We start from the raw sequence: 22,860 nt of genomic DNA, 5'->3' as shown, positions 1-22,860 counted from the left end.
AGGGAAATGACATTCAGTTTTTAATGCATAATGAAATAAATCGCCAACCTAGACTGCTAGGCTGAACCATTTTCCTAAGAAACCTCATATGTAGCATGGTGATTATTTGAGCAAGTTAGGAACCCAAAAAGCTGAGTAACCAAGTAAACAGATCACCTGTAAACTATTTGCACATGTTTGAACAATCAATCAATTTAAAAATAAATTATTAACATAAAATGAGAGACTACTTTTAAGCTTTTAAAAACATTTCTAAAGACACCAAATTTCAAAATAGATAACCAAATGCTAGCAACGCTTTTCATTCCCTATATTTCATATGTTGAAAATGTCATAGTGGAAGGCAATTTCGAAGATACTGATCATGAATAGTAACGGGAAGAAAGGACCAAGAGAATGGACTGTAGAAACGTGTGCATCAGCAAGCTCCGACAACTGGTAGGAAGGAACACATTGACAGAAAGTCTATAGCAAAATTGGAAGCTGCCAGTTTCTAAAATGTAATAATAAGGGCACAGAAATAAACTATACCTGTGAAAATGAAATATGAAAGAAGTGACAGTGAATGATTTGAATGAGGTGTGAACTTTTCTAAGAGGATTAGGTACGGGGAAATCACAGAGATAAGTGTATAATTGGCTACAATGTGTTGCTGGCATTGGAAGAACCAAAGTAAAAATAAGTTACAACTAGCACAGGATTTTTAAAATAAAGAGAAAAGTTAAAACATTGGAAAGAATGTAATAATCTATGATAAAATCAAAGTTCAAAATAAATAGTTAAATTTAAAGGTTTACTTGGTTAATAGTTGTATGCTTACGAAAAATCCTAAGACATATGTGGAGTTATGCCTAGTGTGAAAGCTAGAGTTTACGTCAACTAGACACTCCTGGGTGAGGGTGGGGTGGAATCCAAGTAATCCAGCAGATAGCAGCTCAATGATGTCTTCTTAGGAGTGTGGCCTTTTGTGTAAGAAAGAGACAAAGCAGAGCCAAATTCTCTTTGGCCCTTTCTCTTCTGCTGCAGCTGGATCCTGCATCTGGTACCTTAATCTCCTGTTGTGTTTCCTGCTGAATGTAGGAGCCTTCAATGGACTGCTGACAGTGGAAAACTTTGGCTGACTTTGAATTCATTTACCTCTGCATCCAGCAGCCTGTGCCTCCCTCCTCCAGTCAGTGCCCTCCTTGCTGTTTGTAGTTTCCACAGCTGTATGAGTGAGGAGAAGCCTGACTTTAACTAGACTGAGCATATCAATTTCTGCAACTGTGAAAGTCATTCCTCGATATAAACTCACACACACACACACACACACACACACACACACAGACGTCACTAGTTTTACTCCTCTAGCAAACCAAACCTATCAATCACACCTTGGTTTAAAAAAGAAATATGTTCATGTCATAATTTGTTGTTTATTTCTGTGTAAAGTTTTATAACATTTTATCTTTGATGAGGAATTAAGGTAAATGCTGGGAGAGTCAGTGAATCAAATTAAGGATATAACTTCAGAAGCATAATCTGGTATGAAATAATACATATCTCGTTCCCAACTTTAAAAAAGCTCAATTAATAAGTAATGCCCTCACCCCCCCCCCAAACACAGAAACACAAACAAACAAACAAAACCCACTGGTATTGGTTTGATTTTGACTCATAATGAGTCCTCTGGGCCAGACTGGGACTGTAGTTTCTAAGGGGGAGACTTTTATAGGTACAGAATGCCTCATCTTTCTCCTGCAGACCATCCGGTGTGTTTGATCTCCCAACCTTGCAGGTGGCGGATCCATTCATAACCTACTACACCACCAAAGCTTCTGAAATTAATAAATACAATATCATAATATAGATTGAATTTGATAAAACTAACAAATTCATGGAAAATAGATTTTTCAACAGCAGACTGCAGGAAGATCATGGGCTGGTGGGTGCCGAGCTGTGTGAATTCAACAGTGGTGGACACGTCACATCATAGTGCTCACACAGGTCTCAACTTCAACAGGAAGATGAAGGCAGAAAGAGAACAGGGCTGGCCTCCAGAGTCCCACTTATCTCAGTTGCCCCTCCAAAGGAGGTCATCAAGCTGCGACCTGATTGGTAGGCTAAACTCCATCCGTTATCTCCTTTCATGTGCCCTGTGGCACCAAAACATAATTATCATGGAAGGTGTGAACCAAGTCACTCCCTTATACGCTATCCTAGAAGAGGGATGACCTAAGACTCCATCCTTTGTTGTCCTTGCAGGGGTTACATATATTGGTACAATTTTAACACATCACTCATATGGAAAGTCATACCTCTATTTTTTACCTGAGCTTTGGTAAAAGCAGGAAGATTTGTAGTGAGTTTCAGACATTTTTGCTTCTGGCTCAGGACCCGGCTCACCTCCATATGACCTTCAGTATGCACCATGAGAGCCATTCCTCAGGGTTCCATGAGTTTCTGTGGGGCATTGAAGGGAATCACAATGCACTGATATGAGGGAATATACTCTCGGGGGACTAGGTGAAAAATAAAGCAGAATAGCATCTTGGAAAAATTGGACATTTGGGATATCTTTAATCTTTAACTCCATGTGTCTAATCTGGTATTAATTATCCTAAAATCAATTATTACTACAAATATCCATTAAAATAATGTCCGGGACACAAAACAAGGCAAGGGCCCGGCTATGAAATAGATTAGATATGAATTGCTCATATCTAAGTTATGAATGTAGTTGAAGAAAATCAAAACAATTTCATAAGAACCAGAATACAACCTTCAGTAGAGCAAACCTGAGTTTTGAGCACATCTCAGGGACAGAATGAACACGTTGTACACTCATGACAAGAGATCCGATGAACGGTGAAACGACATCAAGACGGGCATCTGTGGCCGTTAAAGAGGAAAGAAAGATAGGAACAAACAGGGTGCTAGAAGAGACTCTGAAGCTTGTTCTTGAAGGTTGGGTAGCTAAAGCAAATGGAAAACCAGATGAAGGAAAGAGCCGAACTGAAATTTTCAAAGATAAAGCACATCATAGCAAATTCAGCACAGCTCAAGCTGAAAATGGAGGAGAAATTCAAGTCTGAAGTTGTCTGACTTAAGGATTCTATTGGGAATGTATTGAAATATGCATAGAGCATCAACAGACAATGGAAGAGATACACAAAAGGACGGTTGATAGTTAAATGCACATAAAACATTAAAAAAGACACTTCTGAAGCGACTCTAAAAGGCCAGCGACAGTCGAGAATCACTTTTCTTGGGACAAGATTAAAAGCTTAAGGGCAATTTATTAGCTCCTGTTCCTTGGAAGTGAAGATAGTGAGACTTTGCCTCATGTATTTTTGAGATGTTTCTTGGGGAGACCAATCGCTGGATAAAGACACCGTGCTTAATAAAGTGGAAAGTTGAAGAAAAGTAGAAAACTCATAATGAGATTGGTTGACACAGACGGTCAGTAATGGGTCTAAGCAGAACAACTGGGTTTCCTTCTGTTGGACATCATAACGCTTAGTCACAGTTAGCCCCAGGGGGCCTAAGAAAAGCAACATCTAATAGTAGAACTATACAATATGTAAGTAAAGGTAAAACAGTAAACAGTTCTGTTTTCCCTTTACTCACTGGCCTCTTATAGAAATTCTAATGATTACTGAGATATAAGCAGCTTAGGGCTTGAGAATCAATCAGAAGGATAATTAGCCTCTGACTAATTAAGAACACCCACTGCCCTCAAGTCAATTCTAACTTGCAGCCCCGATAGGACAAAGTGGACTGTTGGCTAGTTTCCTGGGACGTCAGTGTCTATGCCAGCAGACCGCCCGGTCTTTACCTTCATGGGCTAGTCCCACTGGGATCTCTGATTCTGTAGTAAGCTTCTCCAATTTATTTTGTAATCACAAGAGTCTATTTTAATAAAATATTCGAGGTGGTGATGCTCTTTTGTCTACATTCGTTTCTATGAGCCACAGTCAGATAGTTTAGGAGTGCTTATTTAAGATTACTACCCCTGGTTACCATTTCAAATGTCGAGTATCTTAATCTCTGGTGATTTGAGTCTGGGATCCACATTTTAAAAAGGCTTCTGAAGTGATTCTTAAACACACAGGCATTTAAAAATCCTTTTATGCTTGGGACAAGATTAGATGCTTAATAACAATTTACTAGATCCTGTGTTACCTTATTTCTATGTTCCATCTCATACTCATCTCTGTTTCATTGATTTTTAATAAAGACATTTCAATTCTCTGGCCTATTTTCCTCCTGTTGAAAATAATAATTGAAATTTGAATACAAAATTAAATTTGAGGCACATTGTGTTTTGTTGCACATTTGAATCACCTTAGAATTTGAAATTTCTGATATCTAGGTCTCAAAACAAAACAAGACAAAAATATGATCTAATCAAAGAACCATTACTCTGACAGCATATGGGGAGACCAATCTGGGGAAAAGTAGTAAATGGCTCAAAGAAGCTAGCTTCAAAGGGGCTTATAAAAAAGAGGAGGTATACAAGATGAACTAATGACTAATTTTAATATGATTTATTCAATCATGCCCTCTCCCTTTTTTTGAATCAAGAATCCTCTTTGTTCCATTCACCAATCAATGCCTTTTGAGAATAAAATTGAGTAAACCAGGTTTCAAATTGGGGATTCAAACCTGTTTTCCCAGGTTCAGCCATGGTTGACAACGTGACAACACACAGCGCCACAGTGTGATCTGTGTGGGTGTACTGGATTGATAACCTGCATGTGAAAAACTACAATGTGAAGTCCTGTGGCAATATTTCAACTCTCCTGTGGAAAACAAAGGTGGTTTGCTTGTTGCATAGCAAACAAATCTCTTGTTGGCAGAGTCAGAAACAATGGCACTTTGTACTAAGAGGACAATCAAAAAAGTCACTTTGAATATTTATCGCTCAGTCTCCACAGTCTTAGCATAATCCAATGTCTCTCATTAGGATCCCGAAGTGGCTTCCTTCACATCCTTCCAGTCCCCTGGTTCAGGACTTCAACTCTAATTTTTTCCACTCTGGTTATTATTCTCCTTCACCCAAATTTTAAAAGTTCAGGACTTCTGCTTTTGCTCTGTCAGTCATAGCTGAACTGGTGTGAAGAAGAATATGTAATTTTGAGTGAAAGCAAAGCAGATGGAGGAGTGGTTCTGGTCATGGATTTTTCTAAGGTGAAGATCTGGTTTTGTGGCTGAGAACACCCTGAAATAAAAGGAAGCTCTCTACTATCAGTTTTCCTCCTTTGACACTGCTTTCTGGAAAACGGCCTGACCCACACTTCTCTTTGTCTTTCTCTTTAGTTGGCTAGTTTAGCCGTCAGACTATTAGAGCTCCTGTCTTCAGAAATATCTTTGTCTAGCAAGTTTTATTGCACATTGGAATCATCTTGGAACTTAACACACTAAAAGGTTAGGTAAAAAACCATTACTACAAAATTATAAAAACCTTTATTAAACACAGATATCAGAATTTTAAACTATTGTGTCTTGACATTTTCTACCTAGGTCTATACATTTATAAAGGCAGTGTTTCTATCACTGTAACCCCCCTTAAAGATTCTGAGCTCTTTGATTGCATCATGTCAAATAGCATTTTTTGAATGTGCAAGGGACTGAAATGCTGTTCCTTTGAATTATTATTTCTGTTTAAGAACAGAAAGAAGTCTTAAGATGCAAAGGCAGGGCTATGTAATGAATGGGGTTAAAGCTTCCCAATGAAATTCCTATAGAATAGCTCTTGTTACCCTTGAAGAATGTGCACATCTATTGCCATGATGGAAAAATAAAATTCCCATCCCCCCAAATTCACAAATTTCCTTTTCTCTCACCTATGCAGTTTCAGGTTCTTTGAAAGCTTCTTCTAATATGTCACCATCATCTCCTAGTGACCTTTGAGATAATCTATCAATTTCACCCCCTTAGAGTCCCCCCCAAACTCTCATAATGGCCATTTGTGCTTACGTTGCTGCTTTTAATTTAACTGACTCAGAAGATCCCCTTAGAAGCCAGTATTTTGAGTGGACTCTCTTTAAAAAGGCTCCTCCATGAACATAAGTATGTTTAAATTCATTGTAGATATATGTTTAAATACGTTTTGTTTGAAATAAACCTGTGAATGCATATGTGACAGTTACATAATCTACTGTCAACCTGAGGAAGGGGTGGGGTCCAGCCTGTCAATCAGCCAATAATGTCTCTGTGTGGGCATGACCTTCTCCTGAGGATTCGGGAAACTCCTGTCTTCCTCCCAGGAGGCAGGACACACACTCTTTGCTACACATTCCTGGTGACAAGCCAGATGGAGTAACACTGATGAAGTCAGAGCCCTGGAGCTGGAAGCAACACTTGGACACCCACACGAGCCCTGAGATGGTTCCACCACCACTGGATCTACAAGCCTGTCCACCCACTGGTCTGTGATCGTCCTGCATTCAGTGTCATGGCATGTGCTATGTGAGTCTGAAAAGGAATTTACAGACTGGTATCAGACATATAGGCTAATATTGGACTTATGGGCTTGAAGTGGACTGGACTGGATGTTTCCTTAATATACAATTACTCTTCGATATAAGTTCTCTCTTTTACCCATGAGTGTCTATAAATTTGTTTCTCTAGTCTGCCTGACAAACACAGCACACGTGAACTGGAACTCCAGTAGCAATAATGTTTTGCCTTATCTTTTTTTCCGTTTCAGAGCTTTGTTTAATAGGGATTCTGCTTGGGTATAAACAACCAACCATCAGTTAGTCGCTAAGCATCAACCATCTGTCCCTCGGTGGTGCAGCGGAACCTGGGTTTAGTTGCTAACAGAGAGTTCAGCGTTTCAAGCCCTTCAGCTGTGCCCTGGAAGAAAAATGAGTGTCTGCGTCAGGAGAGACACAGGAATGGCCTCAGAATACTGTCATAGAATACAAAATACAGAAATAGGGTCACTAGGGATCAGAACAAACTTGATGGCAATACATTTGGTTTGTTTTTAGGGATCTTAAATCCATTTCTGTTGGTTGAGTGCAATCTAACTGGTAGCAAAGTGACCAAATGAGTTATGAAACAAAAAATCCTTTAGTTTTTCTTGTTTGTAATCTAGCAGATTGCCAGATTGCTCTGCCTTGGCAGCCCTGGCTTTAGGTTTGTCAGGTAGCAGGATAGGGGGGTTGTCCCTCTCCATGCCTAAAGGCCCCCTACAGGAGGATGCTTCAGAGAATCAGCCACCCCTCACCCCCACCCCCCTTAGCCAGCCATAAAGACTAACTGGGCATGCTCCAAATTCAGACCCCTGAGCCAGGTAGGTGGTACACCTGGGTGGGCCCAAACTAGGCTAGGTGGGCTGAACTCAGCCAATGGGGTCAACCAGTACAGTTGACCACACCTCCCAGGCTAAGGCCCTAAAGGCCTGAACCCCATCCACTGCCCTTTTTTCCCAGCTGCTTCTCTGCCTTCTGCTCAGCCAGACCCCAGTCTCTCTCTCTGGCCTCAGGCCACCACAGTCCCAGGAGGGGCCCATGTTCAGTGACAGTAAAACCTGAAATGTCTTCTGTCTTTTATAAAAACCCACTTGGATCACAAGCTGGGCTTTGCGTGAATTCTTTCTCGTGCAAAGCCGAGAATGGAGGTATTTCCCACCTGAAAAACCTAACAGATTAGTAGTATTGGCAAAGAGAGAAATGTACAGTACGTTTCACGCTTTGATTTTGGGTTTCTTATTAATAAAATCCAATATTTACCTACAGATAACTGTGACCAAAAGTTATACATTTGCAGCCTTTCTTTCATTCAGACGTATTATCTTTCCTGCTGGCAATTGTGCTTATTAAATTTAAATTACAAAAAATATGGCTGAGTGAAGTGTCAGAGACCATCTTGTGAGCTGATATACATTGAAATCATTAAACGTGAGCAGGTAGGGCTGACTCAATTGTGTTAAAATTGCATAGCCAGGAGTCGAACTTCTGCATTTCTCCTTCCTCTTTTCTTCATAAGACTCACTGTACCTAGCTTCTTGTAGATATTTGGGGGGATTAAAATGATCTTTCTACATGCATATAGAATCAAATCTTACACTCAAATTTCATTGATTATTTTCAACAGCATCTTGTTGTAAATGTTTGTTCCACCCAGGGACTTCTGAGGACATACAGAGACAGAATTTAGAAGTAATTAAAATGTGTGTTAAGTACTCATACATGACTAAATTAATGACTTTAAGCACATTTTAAATATGAGCTTGATTGGTTTTGCTGTCTATGTGCTTCTAGATTAGGAGATCCAGTGACATTGATTATATTTCTTCTATCACTTTTGCATCTTAAGAGAGAAGTACTTGGAATTTTCAACAAATACTTAAAGAATTAAGTGAAATATATCTTCAATTGGTAAAATGTTTGGCTATATTAAGATAATGAAATTCTTTAAGTAATCCAAATGGTAGAGAAGCACTTCTTTAGAAATCCATTTATAGCCTAATTAACTTTTAATCAACATATATATTCATTAGATAGTGGCCTGGAGAATTGGTTCCTAAAGCAGTCTTATCATTAGAATCACATGGGATGATCTTTTAAAGTGCAGACACTGGTCACTGGATTCAAATTGTAAATGTGAGGTCCAAGGAAATAACTTAAAAAAAAGAAAAGCTCTTTTGGCTATTTCCTCTGAACCTGATTTTTTTGGGGAAAAAAAACTACCTCGTAACATAGTTAATGGTGATTTTATTTGAAAGCAATGTTACTTTACTTCATCTAAACCATTGCATAAATTTGATTCTTAATAATTTGCATTTTATTTACTATATTTTTATTTCAATCCCTAAAACAAATGTGAGAATCCTAAGGTATTTACATCATCCAATCTTTAATGTACTTTTGTTTTAATGGCAAGGTTTCACACCTAAAGAACATTAGAACTAGATCTAGGGCATGTGGTTAGGAGTTTGTTAAGTGGGGGGGAAATAGAATTATTTTTCACTGAAGAGCAAAGGCTCAAATATGTATTTCTATGGAATGCTGAAACATTGTTTAAACAAATGGCACATGGAAATGACCCATGTTCATTGGTCAATTCTGAATCATAGTGACTCAATATGAGGTTTCCAAAACTCAGTGCCACCATGGCTTCCAAAAGGCATTAACTCAACGCACTGCCTTCACGCTCATGCTGAGCCACAGCGACTCTACAGGCAAAGGCAGAGCTGTCCTTATGGGCTTTGAAGAACCTCAACTTTCTCACTAGGAGGGGAGTGATTTTGTACTAACATTGCTATCAGCAATGAACACGCACAACCAATTATGCCACCGGGTCTACTCTCAATTACATAGAAATGTCTAAAGAATTCTGGGGATGGTAATACTTTAATGGCTATTGTCAAGAAATAAGATCTGAATTGTGTTTGGGGAAACTTTTTTTTTTTTTTGCACAGACACATACAGTTTAAAAGTAGGTTTGTCAAAAATATTTTAGAGTATTTTGTTCAAAGAACTAATTAATTTTATTAGGGTATAAGTAAATTCAGCTGTGAGTGTTTGAGAACCTAATGACTTCCTGATTCAGAATGAATTTAGCAATAAAAGCTAATTAGAAGGGAAATGAATGCCTAAAATATCCCTCATGTGCATAAAAGAAAAGTGTAAAGAACATTAATTGAAATTAAAATTTAACAGTATACTAATATGAATGTCATAAAATTCCATCTGTTATACAGAATCACAAAACAAAAAAATGTGTGGAATAGTTCACCTTTTTCAGGCTTTGACTTTTTTTAAAAAGATCACTTTATTGGGGGTTCTTACAGGTCTTATAACAATCCATACATCAATTGTATCAAGCATATTTGTACATATGTACATTTGTACATTTTCTAAACATTACTTTCTATTTGAACCCTTGGTATCAGCTCATCTTTTTACCCTCCCTCCTTCTCTCCCACCCCTATGACCCCTTGATAAATTATTATTTTCATATCTTACACAGACCACTGTATCCCTTCCCCCATGGTTTCGATTGTTCTTCTCCCTGGGTGGTAGTGGTGCTTATGTGTCGATTATTGTGATCAGTTGCCCCTTCCTCCCCTCCTCTTCCCCTTTCCCCTGACCCTCCTGGTGTTACTACTCCCATTTTTGTTCCTGAGGGGTTAATCTGACTGAATTCCATGTGTCATGAGCTCTTATCTGTACCAGTGTACATGCTCTGGCCTAGCCCTCACTGAAATGCAGGACTGGGGTCATGATAGTGGAGGGTGAGGAAGCTTCAAGGAACCAGAGGAGTAGTATGTGTTTCATCCATTCTATACTGAGCACTGGTTGACTCATTCCTTTGTTGTGACCTTGCCGTGAGGGGATGTCCCATTGTCTACAGATGGGTTTTGAGTCTCTGCTCTCACCACCCTTGTTCTCAACAATAAGTTGGTTTCTTTGTTTTGAGTCATCTGATGCCTGTTACCCGATCCCAACTACACCTCTTGATCGCACAGACTGGTGTGCTTCTTCCATATGGGCTTGTTGCTTCTCTGCTAGGTGGCCACTTGTTTGACTTCAAACCTTTAAAAGCCCAGATGCTATCTCTTTTGATAGCCAGGCACCATCAGCTTTCTTCACTATATTTGCTTGTGCCCCATTTTGTCTTCAGCAATTGTGCCAGGAGGGTGAGCATCACAGAATGCCAGGTTGTTAGAACAAAGTGTTCTTGCATTGAGCAGAGGCCCAAAGTCTGCATTGTTCAATGTATTGCCATATGAATTTTTTATGAATTAATTTTTTTAATTCATCTAATTAATTAATTAATTCATATTTTTATGAATTAATGCCTTTTTAAGGCTGATGAGTAAGGATGCACTAGCAGGCTCTAAAAAGTTTATGGAAAATTAGAATTAAAAGATAATTAAATTCTTCCACTCACCTTTTGTAGCTCTCTCATAGATGTATAAAATACTTTGTTGAGATTTAGATTTGTGATATATGCTCTACTAGAATTTCTTTTTTTTCTCCTTCCCAATCTCTGTTTCTTTTGGTAAAAGAAATTCAGGCATTAAAGTTTTTTGTTGTTTTTTTGTAATACCATATATACTCGAGTATAAGCCAACTCAAATATCAGCCAAGACACCTAATTTTGCAACAAAAATGTGCTGAAATGTGCTGAAAAATTCAACTTCTACTTGAGAATATATGGTAGATGAAAAGAGATTTTAGTATCCAAAATTATACAGCCTCAAAAAAATATATGTGTATATACTTGCTCCTTTGGCATAATGGTCCAATGCTGGTCTGATAACCAAAAGGTTATCCCATGACATTGAGTCAATTCTGACTCATAGTGACCCCATGGGGCTTAGAGACTTTTCAAATCTTCACTGGAGCAGACAGCCTACATTTCTCTCCAAGAGTGGCTGTTGCGTTTGAACTGCCTTTCTAGAGCTTAGCATCAGTCACTTACCTGACAGCACCACAAAGACCCCTTATGTAAAAAGCTGGAGACTCAACTCCACCTGTCTAGTGGCTCCATGGGAGAAAACCCATCGATCTGCTTAGATAGAGATTACAGCCCAGAAAATATCATGGGCAGTTGCACTATGTGACTTGGTGTTGCTGTAAATCTGAATCATTTTGATGGCATCAAAAAAAGAAAGAAAAACACATACACAACCTAGAATTATATATCTATCTATAAATATACATACATATATATCATATATAAATTATATATACATACACACACACAGTCTCAAAACTCACTGCGAGATAGTCGATGTCTTCTGTTTTCAGAAGGAGAAAGTCTTGTCTTTCTTTCACAGAGTTTCTAGTGGCCCAACTCATAACTAAATCACCACCAGGGACACTGGTGGGTTTGAACTGCCCACCTTATAGTTCACAGCCACAGAGCCACACTGTTAACTATAACATAGGGGTGAAGCCTCCTCCCAGGAAAATGAAGGGTCTGTCTGCTCCCTAAGGAACAATAAACTCTCTTCTAGATCTCTGAGTCAAAATTGACTCATTGCCAGTGGGTTTATAAGCTATAGACCTTAATATTGAAGATGCACTTAAAAGTATATGTGTGTGTGTGTGCACATGCACATGCAAGAGTGGGTGCCCACCCCAAAATAAAACTGATTTTTTATCCAGAGTTATGTATTTAATTATTATTATTTATTTTTTACAAAACAACCTTCCTTAACACCTTCCAAGTACTCTCCATTACACTTAATGCATTTGTCAAATCTGTGATTGCACTCTTGGACACAGTTTTCAAACTCATCTCTTTGGATGGCTGGCAACACCTCCCCCCTTTTTGTCTTCACCTTTTCTGCATTGTCAAATCACTGTCCTTTCATGTCTCTCTTCATTTGCGGAAACAAAGCTGTAGCACAGAGGGAGGTCAGGTGAATAAGGTGTGTGGGGCAAGAGAGACATTCTGTTTTTTGCCAAAAAACTGTAGCACTGAGATGGCTGCCTGAGCAGGCACATTTTCTTGGTGGCAAAACCAGTCCCCCATCTGCCACAGATCAGGCCTTTTTTATTGCATAGCATTACACAATCTTTTCAGAACCTCTAACCAAAAAGCTTGATTAGCAGTCTCACCTGGTAGAACAAATTCTAAATGCAACATAAGTTGACATTTTCATCCATTAGGGAAGTTGATCGGCATCCAGAACGAGGGTTCGCATCAATTTTCAGAATTTTTAGAAATGAGAAAACCACTTATATACTTGAGATTTTTGGCCTAATGCTGTGCCTGTGAACTGTGTTCAACATCACAACAGTTTCTGTGGCATTTTCCCCAAATAGGTAACAAAGTTTCACAGCTGTACGCTCTGCTCTAAGTTGGCCATCACAAAAAAAATGAGGTTTGTGTGGAACTGCTTTTATGAAAAAATTCACAGTGACCCAGAGAGAATCTTCCCAGGTGACGTCACTGGGTGCCCTAATTCTGAGTGAGTTGCTTAATGCTTGCCTACCTGAAAAAATGCATACCATGAAGGCTCCGCCCAGCAAAGGTTTTTTCTAGTTTTTTGTTTGCTTGTTTTGTTTTGTGGCGGGGTACTCTCATATATGTATATATATTTCTAGTCTTGTTTCCATTATCTGAGATATTCTTCACAGGTTTTCATTTAAAATGGACACAAAATTGTGGCATTTTGGCTAGTGACCTGTAATATAGAATACCGATTTTATCTGAATATAAACCATTGGTGGAAAATAAATTATTTGTAATTATTATCAATAAAAAATTGATTGAGACATGCTCAGGTGCTATCATGACAAGCGCATACTTTTATTTAAGTGAGAAAAAACTGTTCATCACCACTCTTTGGGAACCTAAGCATGATTCATGTTTTAAAATACTACATCATATAAAATGATACTGAAGAAGTATATTGAAATGCCACAAACTGCCAAATAAATCACTCTTGAAATAAGTACAGCTAGAATTCCTCTCAGAAGCCAAGATGGGGAGATTTCATCTCATGAACTTTGGCCAGGTTATCAAGAAAGACTGTCCCTGGAAAAGGACATCATAAAAGTAGAGAGGTGGCAAAAAAGAGGAAGATCCTTGACAAGATGGATAGACCCACTGGCTGTGACAGTGAGCTCAAATCGAGGATCAGCAGTGAGGATGGTACAGAAATTGGGCAGTGTTTTCCTTTGTTGTATATAGGGTTGCTATGGGTTGGAACCAGCTCAATGGCATATAACAGCAACAAAAACAACAATCATATAAACTAGTACTTATAAAAAGTATGCTACATTGTTAAGGAACACATTTCTAGTAATTCTCTGTTCGACAAACATTTCCTAAGATTTTATGCTGACAGGCTTAGTATCAGCCACATAGGAAGCATTGAAGCGGCATCAAAGATAGACTGAGAAACACCAGCATGAGGAGTCTAGTTACATTGTCACCATAGTAACTCAGGTTTATTTTCAAATCAAAGGAGTGTGGGGGGGGGGGGAACTAGGATATGGAAACTGAAGCTGCAAGTGCACTAATTATTATATTAATGACTTGAAGGCAACTACTTGATGTCCAAGTAATGCCTCAAACCTCATAATGGACAGCCACGGTGCCCCCTGGAATCTGTTTCTTCATCGTTATAATAAGCCATTTGGCCTTAATGATCACAAAAGTTTCTTTAGTTATGATATAGAAAAAAAGAGGAGAGGATGTGAATTTAGAAAAAAGAAATTTCAATTCTGGCTGATCTGTTTAAGTTTGAAACAGAACACATGGCCCAATTTTACCTAAGGCACAGCTTTGTCAATAATATGGGTCAGAAATTTGCTGATAAATATCAAGTGGACCCTCATTCCAAACTTGGAAATAATGACAGTGATTAATATGTATACAGAACAGTTACTGGATATATATATTTAGATATAGATTCATATACCTATATATATATATAATGCTCTGGATATATGTGTGTGTATATGGTATATGTGTAGTACATATATGATATGCATATATATACACACACACAATACTTCATTGTATATATTTGTTTGTATATACATTGAAGCATTGTATCCTATAACTTTTCTGTATAAATATTAATTGCTATCATTATTTTTTCAGTTGAATTGAGTCAGATATTAGGAAAAATAAATGGTAGTTGTTTAGTGACTCCTAGCTATATTTCAAACTCCATGAGAGAGAAAGCAAAAATAATTAAATGATAACCCGAGTAAATGGAAAATTACCAAAATGGAAAGAATTAAACAAGTAATTTTACTAACCAGTAACTTTTGATTAAAACTTTCAAGTTTTGAAAAAGTTATAAACACAAGACCTGTGCCATCCCGTCGCTCTGACTCCCACAGAGGAGTAGAGCTGTCCCGTACAGTTCCAACGCTGTCATCTTTATCAGCAGACTGCTACATCTTTCTCCTGAATTCAAACCACTGACACTTTGTTTAGAAGGCACTACAATTTCTTATAAACTCATTAAAAGGTGCATCTAATATGAAGGTCCTCACATTTGCTATCTAAATCCAGAACAAATAGAAATATGCTATAGTTGAGTTGATTCTGACTCACAGCAATTCTGGTAGTTAGATGATTTTATGTCTTCTTGAATGTTTATGAAAGTTTAGGCAAGAAGTCTAACCTGTCAATCAGGTCACATTGTGATGATGCCTCCTGAGAGGTGTGGCCTCCTTATAAGAAAAAACTGTGAACCTCCCTCTCTCTCTGGCCCTCTGCTTTCCTGCCTGCTGGAACTCTGCCTGCCTCCAGGAGTGACCCTGTGTGTGTTACTGAACCTTGAAAGCAACTGGTATCTTGTCAGGTTCCATCAACCTTCTACTAACCTTGGATCCACAGGACTCAGTCTCCTCCAGCCTAGGATCTTCCTGCTTCATGTTTCATTTTTCTGTGCTGCCGGTCTGAAAAGGGACTTATTGACTAGCAGCAGACTTATGGACTTGACTCGATAATTATTTCTTGAAATAAAACTCTTTCTTATACATAGATGAGTGTCCCTGGATATGGTCTAACATATCCTGGTCTAACACAGAACCCAAATGGGACAAAGTAGAACTGTGCCACAGATTTCCAAGATGATAAATCTTCAGAGAAGTGACTGGTGTATTTTTCTTCTTCAAGGAAATAGGTGGATCCAAACTGCCAACCTTTTGGTTATCAGCCCAGCACTTTAATGCATCACTGAGATGTATCTCATAACAACCCTCCCTGAAGCACATATGCATAAGGCTTTGAAGAAAAAAATCTAATCTATGAAAATAATTATTTCTCACTAGAGTAGAAACTGCTCACATTGAGTGGCTTGATTAATCTATGCAAAACCAAACCAAGTTTACTCTCCTTGTAGAAAGTTTGTGTCACTAAAAGTAATCAGGTTCTAAAACAAGAAACATATTCATAGACACATGTACATAGATGACACAGAAACTGTTAAAGCTATGCATTTCAAGTATGCTGTGGAGTCTTGGAATCACTGTGAGTAGAGTAGGATGGTCATTTGGAATGCTGTTTATGAGGAGCAATTTCCCTCCACAGCTGTTCACTTTTGCTCTTCGCTGTACCCTCTTCGGGAACGTGGACACCAAGCAAAGCCAAGCACATTCAGACGCAAACATCATTGCATGACTATTGTGTTGCCCCTAGAGCCCAGGAGGCCAAGAGAATAGTGTGAAATCACTGGTAGTTCCCTTAAAGCTTTTCATTAACATGTACTGTCTCTGAGAGGCTTACCTTCTGCTTTCAATGTGTTAGGCAAAAAGATACAAGAAACCAAACACATGTATACACACCGATCATTTGATGGAGTGTATGAGGTGGCTTTAAGAGTTCATGAAAAAAAAGTATGATCCTTTAGTTTCATTTTACCATGCGTTTTTTGAAGTTTCCTGTTAGTTTCCTTAGGCTTCCATAAACACAAAATGAGTGGCTGTAAACTACAAAAAATCATTGTTTCAGAGTTCTAGAAGGCTGAGCCTGAGGTCACGAGGGTACCAGTGCACATCCTCCTGTGACTCAAAGGAAGTCTGCTCCATCCCTCTCCTGCAGATTCTGGAGCACTGTGCCTTCTTGGACTTGCAGGTGCAATGGCGCACACTGGCCTCTGTTTCCCTGTCTCTAAACACCTTTGTTTCCTTTAAGGATTTTCTCCATATAGTAATGGGACCCACCTTCCTCTACACGACCTTACGTTAATTTATAATATCATCAAAAATGGTTACAAACTGAGCCAGAGTAACAGGTACAGGAATGAAGACTTCGGCCTCTGTTTTTCACGGGTCACATTTAGTCCTTACCCCTGTTTATATCTACTCTCAGGATAAAAAGGTTTAATTTTAATTAGTTTATTTTATGATCAACTCCATTGACTGGATGGGAGTCATTAGGACACTGAATGAAATCGTTGTCTGAATGAAATCGTTGTCAGAGTGATGATAAAATTGTAGCACCGAAGAAAGGTAAGTTATAGGAGATTTTGAAGTAGTAAAAAGCTGTGGTCCAAAGAGACACTTTGTGATGGATTTGATAGGTGCTAAAAACTGTTGAATACATAGTTTATACTCTGAAATGTAAACCTCCACCTAATTTATAATATAAGCAAGCAAATAAAGCAAAAACAACAAAGAGACTCTGTTGTTGAGGCACCAAGATAAAAATGGAGTTCATAAAAATAATTACTTTTCCACAATGCGGTGATAAAACTTTCATTAATCCAGAGGCAACAGTGTCTATCTACAGATTAAAGATAAGAAGTCTCAGGCATATTTTTAGTTGCTTCATTTGGTTTATCCTATTTAACTCACATTACAAATTAGTGAAGAGTTTAAGTTCCATGGAAAGTTGTATAAATAGTTGATAGGCCTAACATATTCTGTTATGCTTCATTATAGCATCATATTGCTCTATTCCCCAAATTTTACTTTCTGTTTCTTTACCTTCATTCAGATTATGAAGTCTCTTACCAGGTGATGTGTCCATTTCTCATATCCAAATCTAAATACACTATTTGCTGATGTAATTTAGTTTTAAAACTCAATAAATACGTCAGAATGTATCTTCTTTGATAATGAAGCTACGCCCTTAATTGAGGTAGGCTATGATTCATTCCTTATCAATCATGACAAGGTTTTCAGATACTGACAATACTTATCAGGATGTCTGTACTCATCAGGCCATTTAAAATATAATATTAGTGCATTTTCTAACCAAAAGTATGAGAGGAATCTAAGTTAAACCTGCTAGAGGTTTTGAAAAGAACAGCATAGTGAGTCTGTAAGCATGGCAAACCAAAGTTTATGCCAGGAAAGAAGAGGGGGTAGGAGAAAGGAGAGAACTCATATGAGAGGGTGCCCCCTCCACAAAAAAAACAAAAACAAAACAAAACACACAAAAAAAACCCAAAAAACAAAAAAGCAGAATTTTTTTCAAAGCTATTTAATTAAAATTTTTTATAAAACAACATTCTCACCTTCAAAGTACTGTTAATTACACCTAATACATTTGTCAAATTTGCTGTTCCATTCTTGGAACTATTTTTCAAACTCATCTGTTTGGATGGCTGACAGCACCTCCCTCATTTATTTTCTTCACCTCTTCTACATTGGCAAATGGCTGTCCTTTCCTATCTCTTTGCATTCGCAGAAACAAAAAGAAGTTGCACGGAGTGAGGTCAGGTAAGGTGCATGGGGCAAGAGAGGCATGCTGTTGTTTTGCCAAATACTGGTGCACTGAGATTGCTGCGTGAGCAGGTGTGCTGTCATGGTGGCAAAACCAGTCCCTCACCTGACTCAAATCAGGCCTTTTTTGTCACACACTGTTAGGTAATCTTTTCAGAACCTCTAAATAGATTGACACTCTGGCCTTGTGGAATAAACTCCAAATGCACTATCTCACTCACATAAAAACAACAAAGAAACAAAAACTATTGAGCATTGTCCTGATCTTTGGATTCACTTGACGAGTTTTGGGGCAAGGTGACAAAGGCATCTACCACTTGCTTGATTGATGCTTGCTTTGGGGGTCCTAAGAATAGCACCAGGTCTCTTCACTAGTCATGACCTTGGTAAAAGGTCTGGGTCACTTCGGAGCTGTTCTTTCAAAGCCCCACATGTTTACGCTTGATGCTCTTCTTCCTGGTCAGTAGAACTTGAGGCACAAATTTCCCAGGGATCCTTCTCATTCCCAAATCTTCAGTTAAAATTCGTTGAACCAAGCTCCCAGTTAGTCCAGATAACTTCCCCATCTCTTTAATGGCCCATTGCTGGTCGTTGTCAAGCACAAACGCACGAATGTTGTCAATGTTTTCATTCATTTGGGAAGTTGAAGGACTTCGAGAATGAAGTTTGTCATTAATCAACATTTCTCCTCTTTTGAAAAGAGAAAATCACTTGTATACTGAGTTTTTCCCATAGTGCTGTCCTTGTAAGCTGAATTCAATATCACAACATTATCTGCAGCATTTTTCCTAAGCAGGAAACAAAATTTCACAGCCACAAGCTTTTCTCTTAAAAAGGGTCATTACAAAAGAAGAAAAAATGAGGTTGTAGCATCACTGCTTATACGAAAATTTCACTGTGACCAAAGAGAACTTTCTCAGATGATGCCACTGGGTGCACTAATTCAGAGCAAACTGCTGGATGCTTACTAGTGGAATAACTGTGAACTACGGAAAGCACTGCCCAGCAGAGATATTTTTTTCTATTTTGGGGGGGAAGTGGTACCCTCTCATAGAATGAACAAGTGCAGTTAAAAATCTTAAAGGAAGTTAAAGTCTAAAAACTAAAAATAACTAAAGGCATACATGAATCTTTATATATTTATACCTTGTATGTCTAAGCATACATAATTCTATTTAAAATATATATATGAATAGTTATTATGATGCAATAGTATACCTTATCTTAAATCCTGATCAATAAAAAATCTTAAATTAGCATCTTTAATTTAAAATATTTACATGTGTTTTCTTGTTGGTAATTAAAACTTTTAGTTATTGCTGATAATAGGAGTATCACAATATGTGGTGGACAATTATATTCCAATTCACCAGTGGAAAAAATCAGGCTTAGAAAATACGCATAACTTATTTGAAGCTAACTGTAAGGAAATGCTGTGGTACTGGTCTTTTTTGCAACCTAGGGTTGCCTCCATCAACTCCACTTTTAGTACCAAGACAATTCCAAAATCATTCCTAACTTTCCTTTCTTTATAACACAATTTATACATAAAATAATGAATACATATTTTATTTAGAACACCTGACATACTTCTTAGCCACCATAAATAATTGATTTTATTATTAAAAAATAGTTGATTGATTTGGTTTATCAATTACTTTATGACTTTATCAATTTTGAAGTGTTGAGTGCCACGTGTCTGTTCAGGTGCTAGTGATACAGTACAATCATTAAGACTGCTATCTTCTTAAAAGCCAGCTATGTGTAACTATAAATGGTTTGTTTTCTTTGAAAAGAAAAGCAGAAATTACTAAATGCAAATGAATTTGATTTAGTTTGAAAGAAGCATTTGTTTACACTAATAAAGCTTCTCATATTGCTTGTATTTATGTTAAGTCCTGTAAAATAGCTTGCCATATAATTTAATTATGTGTTTTGTTTTTAAATATTAGCTAATTAATAAGTACATTAAATGCTTTGGATACTATAGGCTTTATTTTATGTGACTTCAAATTGCTGATCTATTAGAAAAATCACTAATGTATTTACAAATATTGTAATTCCATTACAAGTAATTGTCTCCTTTTATTGCACTATTGCGAGCTTATTTGTCACCATCATCTGGATCTATTAGGAAATGTATGTGAAATTGCACTTCATCATTTTCCAAATAAGTATTTGTTTTGTGTAAAGAATAAACATTATGTCCTATAAGAGACATAGCCAAAAGATCAAATCCATTGGCATTGAGTTAATTATGACTCACATAGTGATCATACATAGCGTTTTCAATGCTGTAAATCTTTACAGAAACAGCTTCATCTTTATCTCTTGGACTTGCTAATGAGCACCTGTGGTTAGAGATCCAGTCCTTTCCAATAGGGCCCCTTAGGGAACTCAGGAGATGTGTAAGATGTTGCCCCTTTATTTCCAAACCACTTACTCTTACCGAGTTGATTTCGACTCATGACGACCTACACTGTGGGGTAGAACTGCCCTTGTGGCTTCCAGAGACTAACTCTTCAGGAGAGCAGAAAACCTGGTCTTTCAGAGTATTTGGTGGTTTCAAACTGCTGACCTTCTGGTTTGCAGCCCAAAGCGTAACCACTATACATCACCAGAGCCCCTTCATTACATCTTTATTAACCTAACTGAATGTTATTAGGAGGTATGTTCCCATGTTAAACCTCTTTGTTTATGAATTCCTTTTGGTTGGTTTGCACCGCCCCCCCCCTCTGCCTCTCTTCCATTCTCTCTATAGACCTGAAGAATCATTTTGAGGAGGTAGTTTGTCTATGAGCAGAATTAGATTACTATAGGCTGATCATAAATAATGTCTGTTCCACATCTTCCTCAAATTTCCACACTTCTGGTTTTTAGATCTGAGCAAGTACTGCTTCTATTTTCTTTTTGTTGTTGTTGACACCTCTTCAGTGGTTTGGGGGCATCAGTTTCCAAGTTTCCATTGGAGAGAGGCTGGCTAAATTATGATTCTTGAGAGAGCAAAAACCTATAGTATTTTTGAATTAGAGGAAAGACTTGTTGTATGGGGTCAGATGAAGGTTTATTGAGCATGGGACTCAGGGCTGTTCCTGTGGCGATAATAGTAACATTATGTAAAGAAATGATGTGATCTCCTGACCGAAGTCCACCCACATGGACTGTTTTCAGTCATGTGTCATGGCCCCACTGGGGAGTCTGCAACTATGACTATCCATTTAGAAAAGATTAATTTCTTTATTTCTCCCTTTTGTTCTCTTTATCCGTTTCTTCCTTTACAGATGGTCTCAAAGAGAAACAGGAGGGAAAAAAGAGAAAGAAATTATTTAAACTCATTAGGGCTAACAACTTCAAAATTAGATTTTTTCTTGAATAGTTCTTTCTTCTGTACCTTAATCCTTTAATTAAACACTCAGCTGCATGCATTTTCAATGGCTACTCTCAATAAGCAACCCTATTAACGTGTTTACTTTTCAGCTAATCTAATAATAATAACAACAACAAAAATAAATCATCTTCTTTTAAATTTCTTGCTCCTTTTAAGGATTTGTTTCTATTTTATTAACTCTGAATAAAAGAAGTTATGCATACACACATGGACATACGTATACACACACATATACCCATCAAAAAAGAATGTATAATCCTTGTCTCAATTTACAATTCTATCTGTTCTTAATATCCTAACATTTTTAATTACCTTTACATTATTTTATGAGAATGACACTTTTCAAAGGTTAAATTTTTTTGCCAATTGTGTATATCTGCTGTTCATAGTGCTCACTTTCTGGGATGTCACAGATTTTGTTTAAAATAAGTATTTCTCTCTCTCTCTCTTTTTTTCAAAATTATAACTTTTTCCTATGGATTTAATGACACTGGATTTATACATACCAGCTTTTCTGGTCACTAGAAAAACTAGAAGCAAATACCTTGTTCAGTGAGAGCAAAAGTTCAAAATTCCATTGCTATTAAGTAGATTCCGAAGCACATTTACTTTATAAAGAATTTCCCAGAGTCTACACCTTTATGTGGGCAGATAACTGTATCTTTTTCCTTAGGTCCAATGGGTGGTTTTGCAGTTAGCAGTCTAATGTTTAATCTTCAGCACCACCAGGGCTCCTGTTTGTCTCTCACCCAGAGCTACCTTATGCTCAATAAAAGGAAATACTATACGGTCTAGCAACATCCTCACAATTGTTCCTGTACCGAAGCCCATCTTTGTAGTCACTGCGCCAGTCCATCTCATGGAGGGCCTTCTTCTTTTTCACTGCCCCTCCACATCACCAGGCATGATGTGCTTCTCCAGGGACTGGTCTTTCCTGACAATGTGTCCAAAATATGTATGGTGAAGTCATGCCATCCTTGCCTCTAAGGAACACTCTGGACAGACTTCTTCCGAGACAGATGTTTTTGAATTTCGTGGTGCTTTCAATGTTCTTCTTCTGGACCACAAGTCAAGTGCATCGAGTCTTCTTTGGTTTTTGTTTTTCCGTCTCCAACTTTTACATGCATATGAGGGAATGGAACATACGATGTCTTGGGTCAGGCTCACTTTAGTCCTCTAAGTAACATCCTTGATGTTCAATACAGTGAACCCTCGTTTATCGCGGTTAATCAGTTCTAGACCCTACCGTGATAAATGAAATTCCGCGAAGTAGGATTCCTTATTTGTAAATCAAATATTTTCGTAGTTAGAGCATAGGGGACATGA

Source organism: Echinops telfairi, unplaced genomic scaffold, assembly GCF_000313985.2.
Source record: "Echinops telfairi isolate 266 unplaced genomic scaffold, ASM31398v2 ScPeMD7_3;HRSCAF=10, whole genome shotgun sequence".
Classification (NCBI taxonomy): Eukaryota; Metazoa; Chordata; class Mammalia; order Afrosoricida; family Tenrecidae; genus Echinops; species Echinops telfairi.
This window is presented reverse-complemented; position numbering follows the sequence as displayed.